At 40.3% G+C, this 18,963-nt stretch overlaps 1 long non-coding RNA gene across 4 annotated transcripts in view; it reads right to left on the bottom strand.

Moving 5' to 3' along the window:
- LOC116438320 overlaps positions 1 to 17,519 on the bottom strand; it is a 118,062-nt gene extending 100,543 nt beyond the window's left edge. Inside the window, exons 1-2 of one of the 4 annotated variants that reach the window (XR_004237674.1) lie at positions 16,166 to 17,519; positions 11,612 to 11,717 (exon numbers count right to left, since the gene is read on the bottom strand). This is a non-coding gene — a long non-coding RNA (uncharacterized LOC116438320). The remainder of the gene's footprint in view (positions 1 to 11,611; positions 11,718 to 16,165) is intronic. The other 3 variants (XR_004237673.1, XR_004237676.1, XR_004237675.1) reach the window with 3 other exon arrangements.
- Between the last annotated feature and the right edge of the window lie 1,444 nt (positions 17,520 to 18,963).

Raw genomic sequence — 18,963 nt, forward strand, 5'->3', positions numbered from 1 at the left:
TACTTGGTTGTTTGCATCTTCCCATATATCAAAGCTCTGGGTTATGTTACACTGTTAACTTGTTTCAAATCTTCTGACCCAAAAAGGTGTTTCCCAGGTGCCCTAGTAAAAGAACTTCACAAGATTCTTGCTGCTCTGGTTCCACTGTGTATTTAATTTCATTTGGGGAAGGGCAATCTCGCCAAGGGTTAATTCTCTTTGTTATCTCAGTGAGCCATAACCTGAAAACCAGTGCCAGGGCGTCCACAGCTGCAGTATCTTGGCAAGAATTCTTTTTCAGCATATTTACAATGTGAACACTTTGTGTGGTAATATATGACCACTGTGTTGTAATCTTCACTAACCTAATCAATATGGATGTACTTCATATTCAAGTTCATTTTGTAATTGTACTTGCCAACACATGGTTTTATGAACATAGACTATAAAGCAATTAAGAAACATACTAAAATAATACTTCTGACATTTTTACTCATACTAAAGACTCCTAAACATCTATGTTTCATTGGATTATGTTACAAGCTTACATATTTCAGGGTTCCCAGAAGGACACATTGCCATAATTTAATTATCCCTATTAATGAAATTCTCTAGACTTCAATCACCATGGAGCTTTATGGTGAACTTCTGAACATCAAAATTTCTTTTGCAGAGATGAGCTTTATTCAGAATCCGGACTTGATGAGACTCATTTCAGTATATTAGGCTGAGATAAGGTATGAGAATTTTAGATCATTAAAAAAGGAAGTGTATTGAAAAAGAAAGTAATTGTTACACCATGGAATGCCAGCATAAAGAATTTCTGGCGTGAAATATGTAAGTTTGCTCTTGTTATAAACAGCTATAGAAAAATACCACAGTGTCCAAGTGAGCTTAGTATTTGGTGGCATCCAAGCTATTTGAGGCTTATTAAGTACGAGTGCAAACTTAGTATAATTAAACAAATGGTCATCATGGTTTAAGCCCAGCTGGAGATTAAGCACCACGCAGCCAGTTGCTCAGACCCCCTGTCTCCCCACACACTGCAGTGGAATGGGAAGAAGAATTGAAGTAAAACTTGCATGTTGAGATAAGGACAGTTTAATAATTGAAAAGAAAGTAAAATAGAATAGTAACAGTAAATTACAATAATGTTTATAATAAAAAAAGAAACAAAAAAGTGACACACAATGCAATTGCTCACTGTACACTGACTGATGCCAGACCCTACTTCCCAAACTCAGATCAGCCCTCCTGTCCAGGTAACTCCCCCAGTTTACATTCTGAGCCTGACATTCTATGGTGTAGAATATCCCTTTGGGGAGGTCAGGCCACCTGTCCCAGCTGTGCTCCCTCCCAGTTTCTTTTGTGTATGTCCTCACTGGCAGAGCATGAGACAAGGAAAAAAGGGTCCTTGACTCAGGATAAACACAGCTTAGCAAAACTCAAAACATCAGTGTGTTATCAACAGCATTCTCATTCCGAATCCAAAACACAGCACTGTAGCAGCTGCTGAGAAATTAACTCTACCCTGGGTGAGACCAGATCAACAGTTAAACAATTCCAGTTGTCTTTTATGTTTGTGAAATGAGACCTTTCCTGTCTTCCAAAAAGAAGAGAGAAGAAAAGCTAACAATAATGCGCACACATACACAAACACCTCCTACTTGAAAACAGAGATATATGCCAGTATTACATTCATATCTGTACAGAGTATTCAATTTTCTACCAATTTCGAGATAGAAGATAGGAAAAAAGCTCTCTAACAAACACCTTTTACAAAAAGAAGACAGGAGAGTTCTGCTCTTTTTCATAGTAATCGTATTTCCAGAACTTTACACTGCTTAAGTTGTTTTGAAGCTGTATATCACAGTCAGCAGCAAAGTCCCTTTCCTCCTGCGCTTACACTATTATGCATGTGCAATTCATAAAATATTTACATGTGTTGCCTCTTTTTTTGTTTTGTAAAGCAAAATAAAGATAAACCATAAATTTCCTCAACAGCATGTGTATGCAGAAACACATATGTGAGGTAGGGTAATTAGTATATCTTTTATCACCTTGTTGGTAAATTAGGGGCCCTCTCATTACATCTTGATTATGTCTGAAATTATCTGATACCAAATGTTGCTTCCACCACCATTCCACCATTTTTCTTCTCTTTTTGTTTTCTTTCTGTCTGCTCTCCTTCTTTCCTTAGCTTTTTAGTAGCTTATAACCATTCCCTGTTGCATACTGGCTGAGAAAGCTCTTTCAAGTCCCTGATGCAAATCAATAAGTTATAGTGATTCATAAAAATAAGACTGTCATCATTATTGTTCAATTATTGCTGTGTCTGAGGAAAGATTCTTCAAGTGCTGGAGGTGTCTTCACTAATATTTATAATCTGCACTGTACAGTGTTAATGAATGAGTGGGTGTACATTCTGCTGAAATACAATGGTATTTGATTTATAATAAGTCCAGGTCTGATTGTTAAAGCTAAATCCATTAAACTGTCTCTTAGATCTGCCTTAATGTACTTCCCTGCATACAATAGAGTTTAAACATTACTTAGCTTTTCATTATTGGTTGAATATTTGTCTTTATTAGATCATTCTATGATAAATGGGAGTTGGGATATTTTGAAAAACAGCAGTTTATTAAAGCTTCACTTGTCAAAAAAAAATCTAAAAAAATTATCAGCATATTTGGTAAAAAATAATCAGTTGATGCTAAAAGTGTAAGAAGAAATTCAAAATATTAAACCCTAGTTCATAAAATCAAGATGCTCAAGGAAGAAATTCACATTTCTTCTTGGGGAAAAGAAATTCACAAACAGTTTTCATTTGGAAGGAAAAAATATACTTTGTTTACCTAAGCTGTCACCTTCTAAGTGTCTCCAAGGGGGGAGATTTTTTCTCTAGCTCAAAATTTCTCTCTTAAAAAAAAAAAAAGTCATTAAACAAAGGTGTAAATTGGAAAGACAGGGTAGGGAGAACTTGGAGAACATGTAGGAAATCATCAGCTTCCAGCTCAGGTTAGGCGTTTCTGCAAAGGCCATTGAGTATTAAATACACAGACTGACTACAGTATTTCTTCTCATCTACAAGAGTTTTCCATTCACAGTACGCACAAAGCCAGCCCAGGACTGACAAGTCAGTTTGGGTTGTATTTCCCATACTATTTCCATGCAACACTTCTATTTTTCTTACCTGTTGTTGACTACAATCAGAGAGAGTTTCTCCATCACTATTCATCTGTTCTTTTCAACCCTTTTGCTCAGGAAGTAAAGCCTCAGTAAAGGCTTGATTTTATCTTAAGGGGAGTGGTCAGCCATTTCATTGAATGCAGCTCATTTCCAAGTAGATAATCCTTCTTTTTTGGTGCAGGAGACATTAAACAACATAGCTTCTCTCCTTATATTCCTGCTGTTCTTCTAGACACATATTTAACTTCCAAAATTTCTCTCAAACCAGTAGTGCCATCCTCTTCTCAAATATCCTTGGGCTCTGATATTCTAGCCCTCTCCTTTCCCCTCTGCATTTTCTTCTCTAAACTCGTACTGCAGAGCTTCTTCACCAACTACCAAATACCAAATTTTGTACAGGGGGCTGGGGGGTTGTGCGTAGTTAATACATTATTACCTGCCTGCCACATGCATTAAATAAATTAATTTCACAATCTAGTACTGTCACTGCTGTGCATGACATGTTAGGGTCAGAGTTGTGCCTTTCCAACAATGCAAGATCACTAGAAGCACAAGTTTATCAGCTTCCTGAGGATTTCATCTTTCTAAGGGTTCACAAAACCCATATGGTATGTGTTACACTAGAGCTAAAAATTGTCGGTCTCTGAGGATAGAGTTAGACTGGAAGTCCCATGCACGTGACAAACCCTGAACACATGTCAAAGGATAGCTCCTGTGCCTCAGAAAGGACAAGACTCTTGTGCAGTTTTTACATTGTCCCTCACTTGCAACTCTGTCCAGAAATGCAGTATAGATCCAAGTGTATAAACCACTGTAAATTATTACAATATATTTGGAGAAGATTTATGAAAGTTCCACAGATTATTTTTGTATTAAGTTTTCAAAATTTCATTTTTCTGTATTCTTATATTCTGATCTCTTTGGAGACGCAAAACTGAACTCAGTTTTCCACAAATGGTCCTGTCAGCACAGGCAGCCTGGGTTTTTTGCCTGTGTAACTCTGGACTTGGCCAACATGGAAGTATGTCGCTTTGGACTGGTGAAAACCTTTGGATATATTTGAACCCATTTTTCTTAAGGCTAGGAGGGAATTTCCTTTAAATCAGTACCTTAAAGCTGGTTGAGATATAAAGGGCTATGAAATTATTTGCCTTTTTTGCTATAAAGAGATTTTCCATTCTTTTAGTGTGTTTCCTTCCCTAGGTCTGACAAAATCAGACCATCTTTAGAGAGGGCACTGGTTTTCCTAGCTGGAGCAGGTTTTTATGCCTACCAGAACTAGCAGGTAAAAGGAATTTTCAAGTGATACAGGTTGTCTATTACAAGCACAAGAGGCTACTTGCAGATGAATATTGGTTCTTGATAGTACCGTGAACCCTGCTGTAATCTGTCTCCCAGAGAAGACTGTGAATTCTGCAAAACAATGTGGTGTCTGCTTAGTGGCAACTTAGTGGACAGAATTGATAATTGAATGTAGGTTACTGAAGATCAGTTCTGGTCACAAAAATGGTATATGTTAGAATCTGAAAATTTCAGAAAATCCCATTAAAACATCATGCTTTCATAATTAATAACCCTGACACCTGCTGGTATGCTTTTCTTTTGATTCACTTTTTTGGTAGAGGTTACAGAAATACTTGTCACATAAGCTAAATAATATTGGTCTCTAGAAGAACATGTACAGAAATCTACAAACATGTTGTGATACATTTTTTCATTGTTTTTGATTTTATCTCAGCATTTTCAGACTTTTAGACTAAACAATGAAAATAAAATAGAAAAAAGTAAAAAGCACATCATCTCCTACTGAGTTCCAAGGCAGGCAAATTTTTTTAAAATTTTTTTTTAATTTTTTTTTTTTTTTTTTTGTTACAAAGAATGATATTTTCTGGGCTCTTTTCATTAGGAGTGGGGGGAGAAGGAATATATAATGTCCATATTATGCCAAAAACACAGTAGATGCTGACTTTGGACTTTTGGGGACACGACCTTTTTCTCCCTGTGTTTGCCTGGCAAGGTTTTAGTACTGGGAGGGGCTACAGGGGTGTCTTCTGTGAGAAGCTGACAGAAGCTTCCCCCATATTGGTCAGAGCTGAAGCCAGATGGCTCCAGGATGGACCTGCTGCTGGCCAAGGCTGAGCTCATTAATGACAGATGCAGTACCTCTAGAGGAACATATTTGAGAGAGGGGGAGAAACTTGCTATGGAGCAGTAGTCAAAAGTGCAAGAATATGTGAGAGGAACAACTCTGTAGACACTCAGGTCAGTGCAGAAGGAGGGGGTGGAGGTGCTCTGGGTGCTGGGGCTGAGATTCCCCTGAAGCTGTGGAGCAGTCTGTGGAGGTGGGTGGGGTGCACAAATGCACTTGCAACCCCTGGAGAACCCCACACAGGAGCAGGTGAATGGAAGCTGTGACACCATGAGAAGCCCATGCTGGAGCAAAGAAGAAATGTGACGAGTCCTCCCACTGAGGAGGAAGGAGCAGTAGAGACAATGTGTGATGAACTGACCACAACCACTGTTCTGCTGTGCTGCTAGGAGGAAGGAGGTGAAGAATTCAGCAGTGAAGTTGAGCCCAGGAAGAAGGGAGGAGTGGGAAAAGGGTGTTTTATTTCTCATTACCCTACTCTGACTTGATAGGTAATAAATGTAATTTTTTTCCCCACATTTGTTTTGCCCATCACAGTAATTGCTGAGTGATCTCTCCCTATCCTTACCCCGATCCATGAGCCTTTTGTTGTATTTTCTCTCTCCTGCCCTGTGGAGGAGGGGGGAGGTAGAGCCATTTTGGTGTGCACCTGGTGTTCAGCTGGGGGTAAACCACCACACGTTGCTAGCTCTGATGGCTGACTTCCTACATCTTCTTTTTCAGTAGTTAGTACAGAAACTTCACAGCAAATGTGCCAGGTGTTTTGGTGTTCCACAGCATATTTTTGCCCTACTGAACCTGCCCCACATGCCAGATCAGCTTTGCTTAGGTAGTCATTAGATTGCATGGCCACCCCAGCCTACCCAAATTTACCAGATTATCTGTTAATGGACATATGCCTAGGAAAGCCTCCTCTGAGAAGAGCCTAGATTTTAGAGTTCCACAATTCCATCCTAATTCCCAATTTTAGGATTATTACTATACCTGTTAAAAAGCAAAGGTAGCTGTATGTATCCTCTTTCAGATAAATTGATAGCCAGTGCCTAGTGTGAGAAAAATCAGGTATGTCGTATTACAAGATGCATGATAGGACTTCTTAAACAAATTATACCTTTATGAAATAAACTTCTTATTACAAGCAATAATTTAGATCTGTTTGCAGTACTGTGAATAGAGAAAAGTGAAAGCACAGATGTCAAGAATTAAGATCTGAGCCAAAAAATTATAAAAAACCTGTACTACTCTCTCACCCTTGTACAAGATTCCTCTAAGGGAATGTCAAGACTCATTAATGAGACAGTGAAAGAAACTTGTTATGACAAGTTATTTTGCCCACAATTAACTTGCACAGGGAGCCGTGTTTGACTTTGGCTGTGCTAATTCCCAGAGAGGTCATGGATTCCCCATCCCTGGAGGTGTTCCAGGCCAGGTTGAATGGGGCTCTGAGCAGCCTGGTCTAGTGGAAGGTGTCGCTGCCAATGGAGCTAGATGATCTTTAAGGTCCCTTCCAACTGTAACCATTCTATGATTCTGTGATCCCATGAATTTGCAGTTACCAGTCTGCTGCTCCCACCCGGTGTGCTTCTATAAGGTCCTTTAATATCATGAGCATAAACACGCTGGTGCTTCCACATCTGGGAGATGTTTAAAAAAGGAAACACCTGTCTATTAGGTATGCACTTTATAGCTGGACACATATTTGCCATCTTATGGCTTGCTCTGGTTTCCAGTGAAGGTAACAGTCTTTCCATTTCAGTGGTAGGTAGAACAGACTTCTAATTATCTTTCCTGGAAAAGAAAACACTTGGGGCTAGTGAGTAATAGGAATACTTCATACTTCTGTGTGCCCTAGAACTCCTGCTACAGTAAATTGCCACAATTTGTGTTTCCCCATGGTAAAACTCTGCAGAGCATAGTAGTTTTCTTTGCTTGGTGTCACTGTGCACCTTTAGGGTCTGGACACAACCTAGATGTAAGCATGTTATTAAAAAAATACTACAGATAAGAAACAATAGGCCAGCAAACTACCCCATTAAAAGACCGATGATACATTCTGGAAGCCAAGCTTTTGGTGATAAATGTGCTTATTGTAGCTGAATATTTATAATTCATCATTTTCATAAAGAGAGGGAATGTTTAATTTGCACTAGAGTTGCACTTCTCAGTTTGGGCAAGAAAAAATTAGTGATTAACATTTTAAAGAGCACAAACAAACACAGAGGACATACCAGACTTTGAGAAATAAATGAACTGTGCCAGTATGTAGTATTTATCATCTTTAAAAAGAAACATATATTCTAGGAAAAAAAAAAGCAGCAATGTATTTTTCCTAGTACATATTTCTCCTGTGCAGAGTTGAAGACAAAAAAGGAGCCCTCAAGAATATATCCTTTCTCACCAGACACCATATTATGATAAAAATTTAGAAATCGTGTCCTGATGGAGGGAACAGCTGGCAAAGAGTAACTGTCTAATTGGGAATTATGTTCTGCAGAGCCTCCTTGAGAAAGAAAAGCAGGACTTGATCCAACGTCTCCCATCATGAACTTGCCAGTAAATCAACAAGTTCCTGAATGGCTGGCTTTCTTTTTGCTGAAGTCAGTCCCACAGACTTCCCCAAAGCTTTCAAGGATAATTCAATCCTAAACATGCAGAGGGACAAACTTCCTCATGTAGGCTGTGGATAGCCCCATGAAGTCAGTAGGACCAGTACACAAGTGCCTTAAATAGTATTATTTACTTTTCATCATATGCCTGGAGACTTATGTAACTTTATAAGGAAAACAGGTAGTCTGACACCAAAAGTCATTTCTGGATATATATACAGTCGCTTTGCTTGCCATAATGTTTTATCAGTGTTGTACAACTGTCCTTATACACTGCTTTAATAATTTAGTGTGTTGCGCATTAGATTGGGAAAATACTCATTAAAAGTGTCTACAATTATTATATCCAAGTCTGAAAAAGAGATCTGAATTTACATTCTCTGTGTGTTAGTTTCTTGCATAGCATCTAACAAATAGGCATAGCTCTATTCTCCCTTATATTTTATCTTGATGTAACTCAGCTAATTTAATTAGTTAATGGAATGTCTGTTAGTATGCGTATACTGTTTAACTTTTCCTCAGAGGTACGGAATGAGTTACAACGAGAGACCAGACTCACTGAAACAGTAAGCCCTAGAGACATATGGGACAACGCCTGCAAAAACATACAGATTTCTAGTTCCTGCTGGGTCACTGAATCTCAGTGTCTTCAGTTAAAGCTGGCCATTTAAACACTTCTGTGTTTTGGTGCCACATCACCTGCAAGAACACACTAACTTTGACTATGATAAACTAAGCAGTCTTAGCCCACTTCCTGTAAAACCTGTCCCAGTAACAGTATACATACATGCTTGCATACACCCAGAGACTTCTCTGTGTGTATCTATCTGTGTGTATATATAAATATATATATAAATATCTACATATGCTGAAGTGTCAAAATACGGCTTGATGTGCCTACCTGTTACTTCTCATGATCTTCATCTATGCTACTCTGCATGCATGAGACACAGGACTGACATGGATAGAAGACAGAAAGACCTAATTTTTAAAAAGTTCCATCTGTGATTAATATTGCATCCAAAATGGTAAAAGTTTGCATGGTTCCTCTATCTAGTGAAGTTATTGGCAGGACTATTCACAGAGTACCATATTTTAAGAAAATAGTGCACTGAATTTGTAGTGAACTGACTCAAAACTTGTAGAGAAAGCCCTGGTCTCAGAAGTCTACCATCCTCCCAGCCAGTTCACCACTTTTTCAAAGTATGCCATGAGATATTGCATGTGCTTTGAATATATTCTGTATTATTCCCCCCACTGCCCCGCACGAAAAAAAAGGAAAGTAAAAGGAAGAAATAAAACAGCTGACATTAACTTATGGTTGACCATGAAGTTGAAGCAAAATGTTGAAACCATAAGGTGCTTCTGAATGTCTGAGGTATATGACAGAAGTTTGACAGGCAACCCCTACAAGTGTCAGGCCCCCAAAGCAATGAAGCAGAAAATAAAAGTGCTCCCAAACACATTTAAAATGATTCATCTCACTGTTTCGCTTTGAAACGAGGAACAAAAATGGAAGCATTCCTATTCCCTATTGAAAGTAATCACAGTTTTATTTTCTGCAGTATTTACATAGGGAGAGCTGTTTATTTAGAATCCTTGGTGATAAGGACACAGCAAGCTCATAACTTATTATATATTCTCTTTTCATTTTGTCTTTTTTGGGGCTAGAATTATGTATATTTTATGATAACCCAAAATGACTTATACATAAAAAATACAGACTTTAAAGATAAAAAGGATTAGTAGCAGGTAATGCATTTTCCATGAGTGGCTATAGGGCTCTCAGTTCCAGAATGTACAGGCTGCATACAAATGAATTGATAAAAGTCTGAGGCTGCGGATGGGTAGAAAGGCTCATGCTTTGCTGGAGACGATTCTTAAAGTTACAATAAATCAGACAGACAGTGTCGGCCTTTGAGGATAAACCTGTGATGGCTTGTTGTGCCTCTTTGAATCGCCTCAGAGGCCCAGGGACTAAAAAGTGCCTAGATGTCACATTAAATCTACCGGGAGGATGGAGCACTTCAAAGAGGAACGCAATCAGATCTGATGGAAAATACATTTTCTGAAAGCTACTGACAAAAAAGTAATCTTTGATGTGGATGTTGAATAACAATTGATATTGTCTTTCCTGACATTTTTCATTATTGCTGTCTTATACAGCCTACTTCATGTATTAAAGCAATATTAACTGTTTGACAGGGACAAATCCTCAAACTATCACATAAGCAATTGTTTCTGAATTGTCTTAGCCCACTGCCTGTAAAAGCTGTCCCAATAACTGCTTTTAAATATGATGGTATACTTCTTTCCTTGACTACCTAGACAGTGTCTGAGCCTTGGTATAATACAATAGATTCTAGGGGATATTAAAAATTGTTAGGGGGTTATGAGGTGTCATTTGATTATACGTGAGGTGCAGCAGTGTTTTCTGAAGGTGACTTTTAATGAGAGAGGTCTATAAAAATTTAGTCCATATTATTCCCACTCTACAATACACATTTATAGCAAGTACATCTACCCAGAAATTTTCAATCTCCTACAATTCTTGCAGCTTAAAAGAAGAAAAAAATAAATGTACAGAAGATATTTGTTATTTATGCAAAGAAATAAAGAACTCTGTAGCTATACAAAATGCTATAAATATAATGCAGATAAATCACCCAGTTTTTACTGGAGAGAAATTCATGCAGATCTAAAGACTACATGTAATTTCAAAGGGCTGGATCCCTCCTGAGGTGTGATGTCTTAACTCCCTACTATAACAATGTCCTGTTTTACCAAAGAGCTCTATAAATCTAGAGCCCCTAATTCCTAGATGACCTCGAGCTACTGACTAGGTAGATGGAAAGGCAGCTGTAGCTTTAATCAAACTGGTATACAGGGGTTAACTGCACTAGCATCAGGGAAAGGCTTCTGCACAGCAACACCAAACCTGAGAGTAAATTGCAACAGTGAGGTAATCTACTGCTCTCAGGCTCTCACAAGTTACTGGCATTTCTGTTGCACCACAAAATAGTGAGGCTGTGGATGTCCCTGTTTACCTGTTTACTTCCAATTTTCTTGACATTCTTCAGGTTTTCACATACCTGGAGGGTGGTTTCACCAGCTTTTCCTCCCTTATCATGACTACCAGTATCAGAGCCACCACTAGGAGCCTGCTGCAATCATTCACTTGTTTCAGATGATTAATTTTTTTTATGGAAGGGTCCCATGGTAAGGTTTTCTGTGGAGTCCCTCCCCAGGGAAAATGTTTAACGGTTTACAGTTAACCTGTGGTATAGCATGAAAAAAACAGAATAGTTTCTTAAGAGGATCCATAGAGAAATTGAAAGAATATCTCTAGCAGGAGAGGGTAAGCAGCATGACTGTCCAACTGCATAGTGAACAGCTGTAATGCATTAAAAATTTTAATTAAGCAGGAGAGTTGGAAAGAGAGAGTTCAGCTACACCTCTTTCTGCTACACAGAAACACACTTCTGTTGCCCTCTGACAGGGAGGACAGCTTTCATTTGCCACTCTTCTGCATCACTCTTTGCCTTGCCGGTGTGTGTGCTCTGGAAGGCAGTCATCCCCAGGAGGATAAGAATAAGTCATGCTGCCACTAACATTTCTGCCAAAACCTAGGTGATGCGTGGCTGGTGCAGAGTTGTCAGATTCCCTGGGGCCAAACATTCAGACATACCTTGTTTCTGCCCAGAAGGCAGTTGCTGTCTTCTCATGAATCAGACATAATGAAACCTTCTTCTCTTGGATGACTTGCAATTGATGAATGACTCTGCTCCCACCCTCTAAATAAATAAATAAAACCAAAAAAAGACATCAGTGACATTCTCATCAGCTTCAAAGGTTATCCTCTCTTATCTCCCAAGTCTGACTGTTGCTTTATTATTTCAGAGTTGGCTGAGGCCAAAAACATCCTGTATATACTTCAATCTGAAGTTCTCATTGGCCCCTTTAGGACTCCAGCTCCTTGACACTTCAGTTCCACCAGGAGGGATTTCTTTTCTTTTCTTTCATGCTCTCCATTGCTCTATCCCTGGTGGAAACTCATCTAGTCCCAGGTTTCCTAACACCTTTCTTCTGAGTTATTGAAATGAGGCTGCTTGGCCAGCTGAAACTTCTTTGAAGTCTGGGAATACTTCAGATGTCAAGTCATGAAGTTTCCTATCTCTTTACTTTAGGCTGCTGCCTGTGTTTGTAAAAATCCATGAACTACTAACCATTAAAGCCCCATACACAGTGAACCCCTGGCATTAATTTTGTAATCCTACAGTAAATGGGGGAAAGAAAGCCACAGAAATTACTCTGTGGGAATACTGGAAGGATAATTTTTGTTGGGGGATGGGAAAATAAAGACCCATTAGCTGGCAAAAGATGTGTAAAAAGCTTTTAGTTTTGCTTTTATGTTATTGAGGTCAAACTAACAATACTCCCTCTGCACAGGTCATGGTTTGACAATAAAGAAGGTCTGGCTAGCACCACATCAGAAATACTGCAGCCACACGTTATAAAGTAGCCAACCTCTAAGAACTCACACCACTGCTTCACATTTGTCCACAGTTTTCTGACAGATTTTTACTGGGCGTGCAGGCTTTACAACAGATACACCATTGCCTGTCTGCCTACAGCCAGAAGACATTTCATCCCACATACTCTGACGCTGACAGAAGCACTGGCACATGCCCTCACATCACTTGTGCTGCTGCTCAGTCTGGCAGGGATCTGGCAGCACACAGTTCTGACACTAAACATGGGGCAGCCGCCACTTCCCTTACTGGTTTGGGGCCTAATTATATAAAGCACAAAAATAGAGTGCACAACTGCTAAGTTCAATAAATGACAGTAAGGAGCAATCAGCAGGTCAGTGTGCAAAAGAAATACAGTTTTGCACTAATGAGAACAAAGCAATTATGAGACAGCTGATTTCCAAGGCAAGCAGCCAGAGCTGTTGTCTGGGGCTCCAGGCTCATGGCTACCCTTTCAAGACGAATTTTGGCTACATTGAAGGGTCAGGAAAAGGAGGAAGAGGGGAAGGGTCCAAGCTGTGACTCCTTCCCATGGTTCCCATAAGCAGCCAAGTTGCTCCTGCTGGGTAGCTGACATCCAACACAGCATCAGTACAGAAACTACTATGATTCAATCCAGCTCCATGTGGAAACCACAGTCCTCTAATACAGCTGATCATTTTCACATGCAAAAAGAATGGGAGTGTCATGATATCTTAGAGGCTTTGAATCACTGATGCCAGAGAGGAGGAGCCCAAATACAGCACTTCATTTTGCTCATGTACTTGCTCAGCTTCTGCACACACACCTCTGCATATTGAGCTGGGCTTAGAGATTCACAGCTTTCCTGAGCAGATCTGTGAAAGGATGCAAATTGCTCCATAATTACTCAGATGCCTTATAGAGGGCCTGTGCACTCAATGTCCAATTTATAACAAATCAGCCCGGTACAACAAGCACCTCCATGTACAATAACAGCTGATTCTGTCTGGCTCTCAATTCTTAGAAGTTACAGCCCCGCAGGATGTAACAAGACAGTTTTATAAAGCTGTGCAAGTAAAAAGAATCATCAAGGTCACCATTTTCAAAAGCATCTAGAGCTGAAATGAAAGGCTAAGCAGATGGTGTGTGGCACAGAGTCAAACCTCTCTTTGCTGTGGTCCTTTTTTTCCCAGCTCCTCTGAAAAAAGTGTGTGCAAAATTGTGTACATAAAATCAGCTCTGATTTTCAATATTTTGCCTTAAGATCATTAAACCAATATCTATTACAGTGTCACGTTTTCAGAAACTATCTGATGAGTATATAATTCTTTGTTTTACCTTTGAACTGAAAGGAACTTATAAGTAAGTAGATTTTTGTATGGCAGAGAGTTCTAGAATTCTAGATTCTGTATTTCTTATTTCTTTTTTAAATACACCGATTTAAAGAGCAGAACTATAAAAAGAACACAAAGTATCTTCTTCACACTGGTTATATTAGGATCAGTATTCTTGAGTACTGTTTCCTCTTTCATCACTTACTTACTCTTCGTCCACTCTGTGGTTTTCGTTGTCGGTTTTATTCATACTGGAAATTAAAGGAATTGCATAACTAGCAGTTAATTAACTACAGGATAATAAATCCACTACATTAACAAGGTGGGTTGGCTCCAGCCATCAGCCAAACAGCAGCCACTCCCTCACTCCCCTCTTCTGCCAGGTAGGAATGAAATACAAGGAAAGGGAGAAGACTCACGAATGAAGGCACAGACAGTTTAACCGGTGGAGCAAAAGCTGCACGTGCAGGCAAAGCAGGACAAGGGATTCCCTGAGCAAGCAGGTGCCCAGCCACTCCCCAGGAAGCAGGGCCTCAGCACACCTTGCCTTGGGAACACACATGCCATAAGGCCAGCTGTTCCTTCTGCCTCCCTCCTGGAACTGTTCTTGCTGAGCACCATCTCCTTGGGGCATCTCCTTGCCCAGCTGGGGTCAACTGGGCCGTCTGTGTCCCCTCCCAGCCACTTGCCCATCCTGATCCTGCTCACTTGGACGGCACAGGGAGGATGAAAAGCAGAGAAAGCCTTGGCACTGTGCAAGCACCGTTCACCAGTAGCTGAAGCATTGGTGTGTTATCAGGGCTGTTTTCAGCACAAATCAGAAACGCAGCACTTTCTGGGCTGCTCTGAAGAAAATGAGCTCCATCTCAGCCAGAAGCAGTGCAATGAGAAATGGAAACGAAAATGGAATTGGGATTTTTCATTCCTCAAGCTGCAAGGAGCAGTCATATTCTAGGAGAGCTGCACTAGCCCCCAGTTAAAAGTGAAGAATCTGGATAGTATTCTGGCATGCAGAAGTGGCATATTCTTTTGTACTCTCCCAAGAGACTAAGACAAGCATTTCTCCATTGCTAATATATTTAAAAGGTTGTTCTCTGCAGCAGATTTTCTTGATAACATTGTCTTTGCCATATGCCCTTTCTCCTAATTGATAGCTCAGCAGGAATTATTCCTCCTGCCTGACAAGATCTTCATGAAACTCCCTATTGAGGCCTCCATTGCCAATCCAAGTGAGGTACAGAAGATGCTACCTAGCTGTATAGAGAGCTGTATCTTTTCTCCTCCCGACGCAAACAGACTGAGACTTGTGCCCCAATAACATCCTGACATCTGTCAGCTGGGGGAATGTAAGACCCAGCTTTGATTTTTTTTTATTTCAGATTCATGTAAATGGTTCTTCTGCTCTTTAATTACTTTGCTGATAATTACACAATTACTCTCATTTATAGTATCATTTAAAAATGAATTGACTTTAGCCTAGTCTAATTTGCAAAATAAATTAAGCAAATTATTACTTGATTTTAAATCAAGTAAATCTCCCCTCCATTCAGTTTGCCTGCATGGTGCCACAGCCCACTGTGATGCTGCTGGACTTTGCTGGTGTTCATGTGACAGATAAAATTGTTGCAGCCTCACTATAATGCAGCAGGGGGAAGATTAGGGGCTGTCGCTGCCTCTAGTTGTGTGGCATTTTACTTTACCTGAACTTCTGTTTAAGCTGACCACTTTGATCTTTCTCATTATGAAGATTTATACCGTCATCTAGTGGAACTCCCCTTAAACTACAACCCTTTAATGCTTCTACTCTGCACTTTATATGCAGCCTGAGATGGGAAGAGAAGGCAATGAGGTTCTTGTATTCTAAATATAGGAGGATTTTTGACATCTCCCACAGTAGGAAAATTTGCCATAACCACTGTAATTAAAATCTTGCTCAGTATTTGCCTAATGTCACATTAAATACATATAATGCTGCTGCTCCCCCATCCCACCCATCCCTCAGTGTTATACTTTAGAATCTAGAGTCATAACTACAGCAGCACCCACAGCTAAGCTTGTTGTACAGAGAAGAAAAAATCCTAGTTAAAAAAGCATATTATAAACCAAGAGAATAAACATGCAGCCTATGCTCTCCACATCGGATGATAAACCACGCCTGAATAAAAAAAGTATTTTGTCCTAATTTCTCATCACATTTGAATAGATAGCACTTTCTCTTCTCTTGTTGCAATCACTCTTTTGTAGCAATATGCGTATGCCTTTATCAGGCATAGAAATGAGTTACCATTCTCACAGTTAATTCTCTCAGCTCTGAAAAACAGCATCAAAGGTATTTCCTTGTTTAATTCAGGAGTTCCCCCAGCCATCTTCCAAATTAATTTGTCCTTCCTAATCAAGAAAAAAATGGGGACTCACCTGTAGTCCGATATTTCTTCAGGGCATCTAGAGGAGCTTCACGATCAGCAGAAGAAGCACACTAATTCCATGGCATAGAGCTGATTAGGAGACTAAATCAGAGGTAGTGTGGCTTTACATGAGCGCATCCATCAGAAGGAACATTTCCTGTCCAGGGCTCATGCCTCACACAGTTGCTCCTGGCTGTGTATCTGCCCCTACAGCTGTTGATGGAATGCAGTGGACACCTCTCCCCAAACCTGTGCAAGCTGAGGAGGAAGCCATGTGCTACCCCCAAGCTCATGAAGCGTACATGATGAGGTGCACACAGCCTGCTCCCCACAGTATTGTTCATTTCTGATTTAGCTGTGGCTGCTGGACACAAGGAGCCAAGGAGTAATTGCAATGAAAATCCTCATGCCAGTGGCCCATGAGGTCAGGCCCAAAATCATGCCACAATCTGTACCAGATGCCCTCTTCCTGTTTCCATTTTGTGATGCTACCCAGTGAGCAGCTACACCAGTGCTAGCACCACTACCCCTGGTAGAGCTGGAGAAGCACCTTCTATTTCTTTTTGATACATACAGTTATTTTGCCACAAAATGTTCTGTCTCCTTTCTACTGTTGCAGCAGTAGCCAGTTCATGCTGCTGAGAGCCTTTCTGGGAAAAAGTGCTGACCATGCATCCATGTTGTGGATTAGTTTGCTTTTTAACACTAACATAATTTTCTGTGACCAAATGTGTGATGCCTCCCTCTCCCTAAAGGCACGATTATACCCCTTCAAGCCTAGGCATACGAATTTCACAACAGTCAAAAGACAACGTAGAGGAGAAGAGTAATCCAGTGTAACAGCACTTGTTTAATAATGGAGTGTACTAGAGAGCTACAGTACAGCTGTTTCATCTAATCTGAAGCATGTGCAGTTCATATTAATAGTTAATTTAATCGGCTTTTAAATCACAGTAAGGTGAACAACAACAAAAAGGCGTGACCTGTCTTTCCTGGAGAAGCAGAGTCACGTTTCTCTCCAACTTCTCCATGTGACAGAGCAGTGCTACAATTAAAGCACAATAAAGTGCTTGTTATTCAAGTCAGGCATTAGTTCTAGTAATGGGGTGCTTGGTGGCGAGATGGATTTCCTTGTTAGGAGCTAAGCAGAGGATTAGCTGAATTCTCCATGGAGAAATCTTGATTTGTTCAAGGTCTTTCATGTTTTCTACAGAGAAGGGATTATGTCTGCTTAAAGAGGGGGCTTGCTTAAAAAGCTACAAAGTATAAGAAAAGGATTTAGGGCAGTCGGGCCTGTGGTTAAGTAGCTGAGGGGTAGAGAGAGTTTTAAAGCAGTGGATTATTTAAAGCCATAAAGTTCAAAAAATAATTGGTTTAGCACTACTGGGTCAATGCAGAGTAACATGCTGGAAAGGCAGTTAAGCATAAGCTAATATTCGTTTTACTTTGGCTAATTATTGCAAGGATTCAGAGTAGAGGGTGAAAGAAGAAATGTTCTAGCTCTTTTCTTTGGGGTCCAACCATGCAGCAGTTCTGCACTCCTTTGCTTTGCTGTAAATATATGTTATGACATGCATTACCCACCCAACACAAGAATTGCAGAGGGCTCTTTTTGCAGCTCTAACACTCTTCTCTTAATGAGGCCATGAAGCATTAAAAGCCTTTTAGAAGAGCTGTATAATTCACAGTCCTCCTGCAGCCTCCTGTCTCAAAGGCAGCTCCATTCCCTCTTCCCCTCCTTCTTCAATATCCTCTGGCAATATCATTAGTTCACTTTGACTGCAATCAGACTCTCATGATCATCAGTGCCTCTGAGAAACCTAAGCAGAAGCACCCTGCCCTGCAGCCTGTTCAGGGGAGTTGCACAGCCCTTGGGGCCCATGCCGAAAGCCTTGACAATGCAAGAGGCACAGGGGACTACCACGCTTCAGCAGAGAGCATCCTTGGCATTGAGGGAAGAGGTGCAGGCTGCAGTTCACCCTTTACTTTGACCTTAGTCATGCTGTGGGTTCACAGCAGAGATCTGAGGACAGCAGAAGCAAATCCCACCACAGCCGGAGAGAGAGCCCCAGGTTCTCCTAGAACAGGGGACAGGCCTAGCCAAATGGATTAAGGCATCTAGAGGAGTTACTTCCATAGGTAGAATAGCAGAATGAGTCATCGCAATCTGAGGACAACACACGCATACAAAAAATGTGCTGGATGAATGGTTTGAAGCAGCTGTTTAAAGCTGTTCAAGATGGACAACAGCTCAGAAACCAGAGGGTGGTGAGAAAGAAGATGTCTTTAGTAATTCACTGGGAACAGTTCAGTGAATTCAATCAAAGCTAATGAAGAGACATAAGTGTTCACTAGGGTGGTGATAGATACACTCTCCAGGCAGAAATACTCTGGATTGGCTGTGCAGGATGGAGAAGAGGTAGGAGGTGGCAATGTAGAGTTCATAATGATACAGAGCAGTGAAAAGATGAAAGTGCTTGGGTTTGGGTGTCACATGAGGAAACTCAAATGGGCTTGTCCTTGCCTTGTACAGTTCTCATATATTCACATTTGGCATGTTGCATTCAGTCCATAGTCCAAAATATATTGACAAGCAGGTAGGGAGTTTACACAAAGCTTCCTGAAAACTGAGGTTCCACAGGTGAATAATGAGGCAAAATTATAGGAGCTAATTCTGTATGAAGCCTAGCTAAGTGACACTTCAGTGCATGGTTGGGAGACATAATAGGAGACGCCAAATATTCTAAAGCTAGAAAAACATAAGTAATAAATGGAGTTATTTAGAGAATGCATAAAGTATAATGGTAT

This window comes from Corvus moneduloides, chromosome Z, assembly GCF_009650955.1.
Source record: "Corvus moneduloides isolate bCorMon1 chromosome Z, bCorMon1.pri, whole genome shotgun sequence".
NCBI classification, from domain to species: Eukaryota; Metazoa; Chordata; class Aves; order Passeriformes; family Corvidae; genus Corvus; species Corvus moneduloides.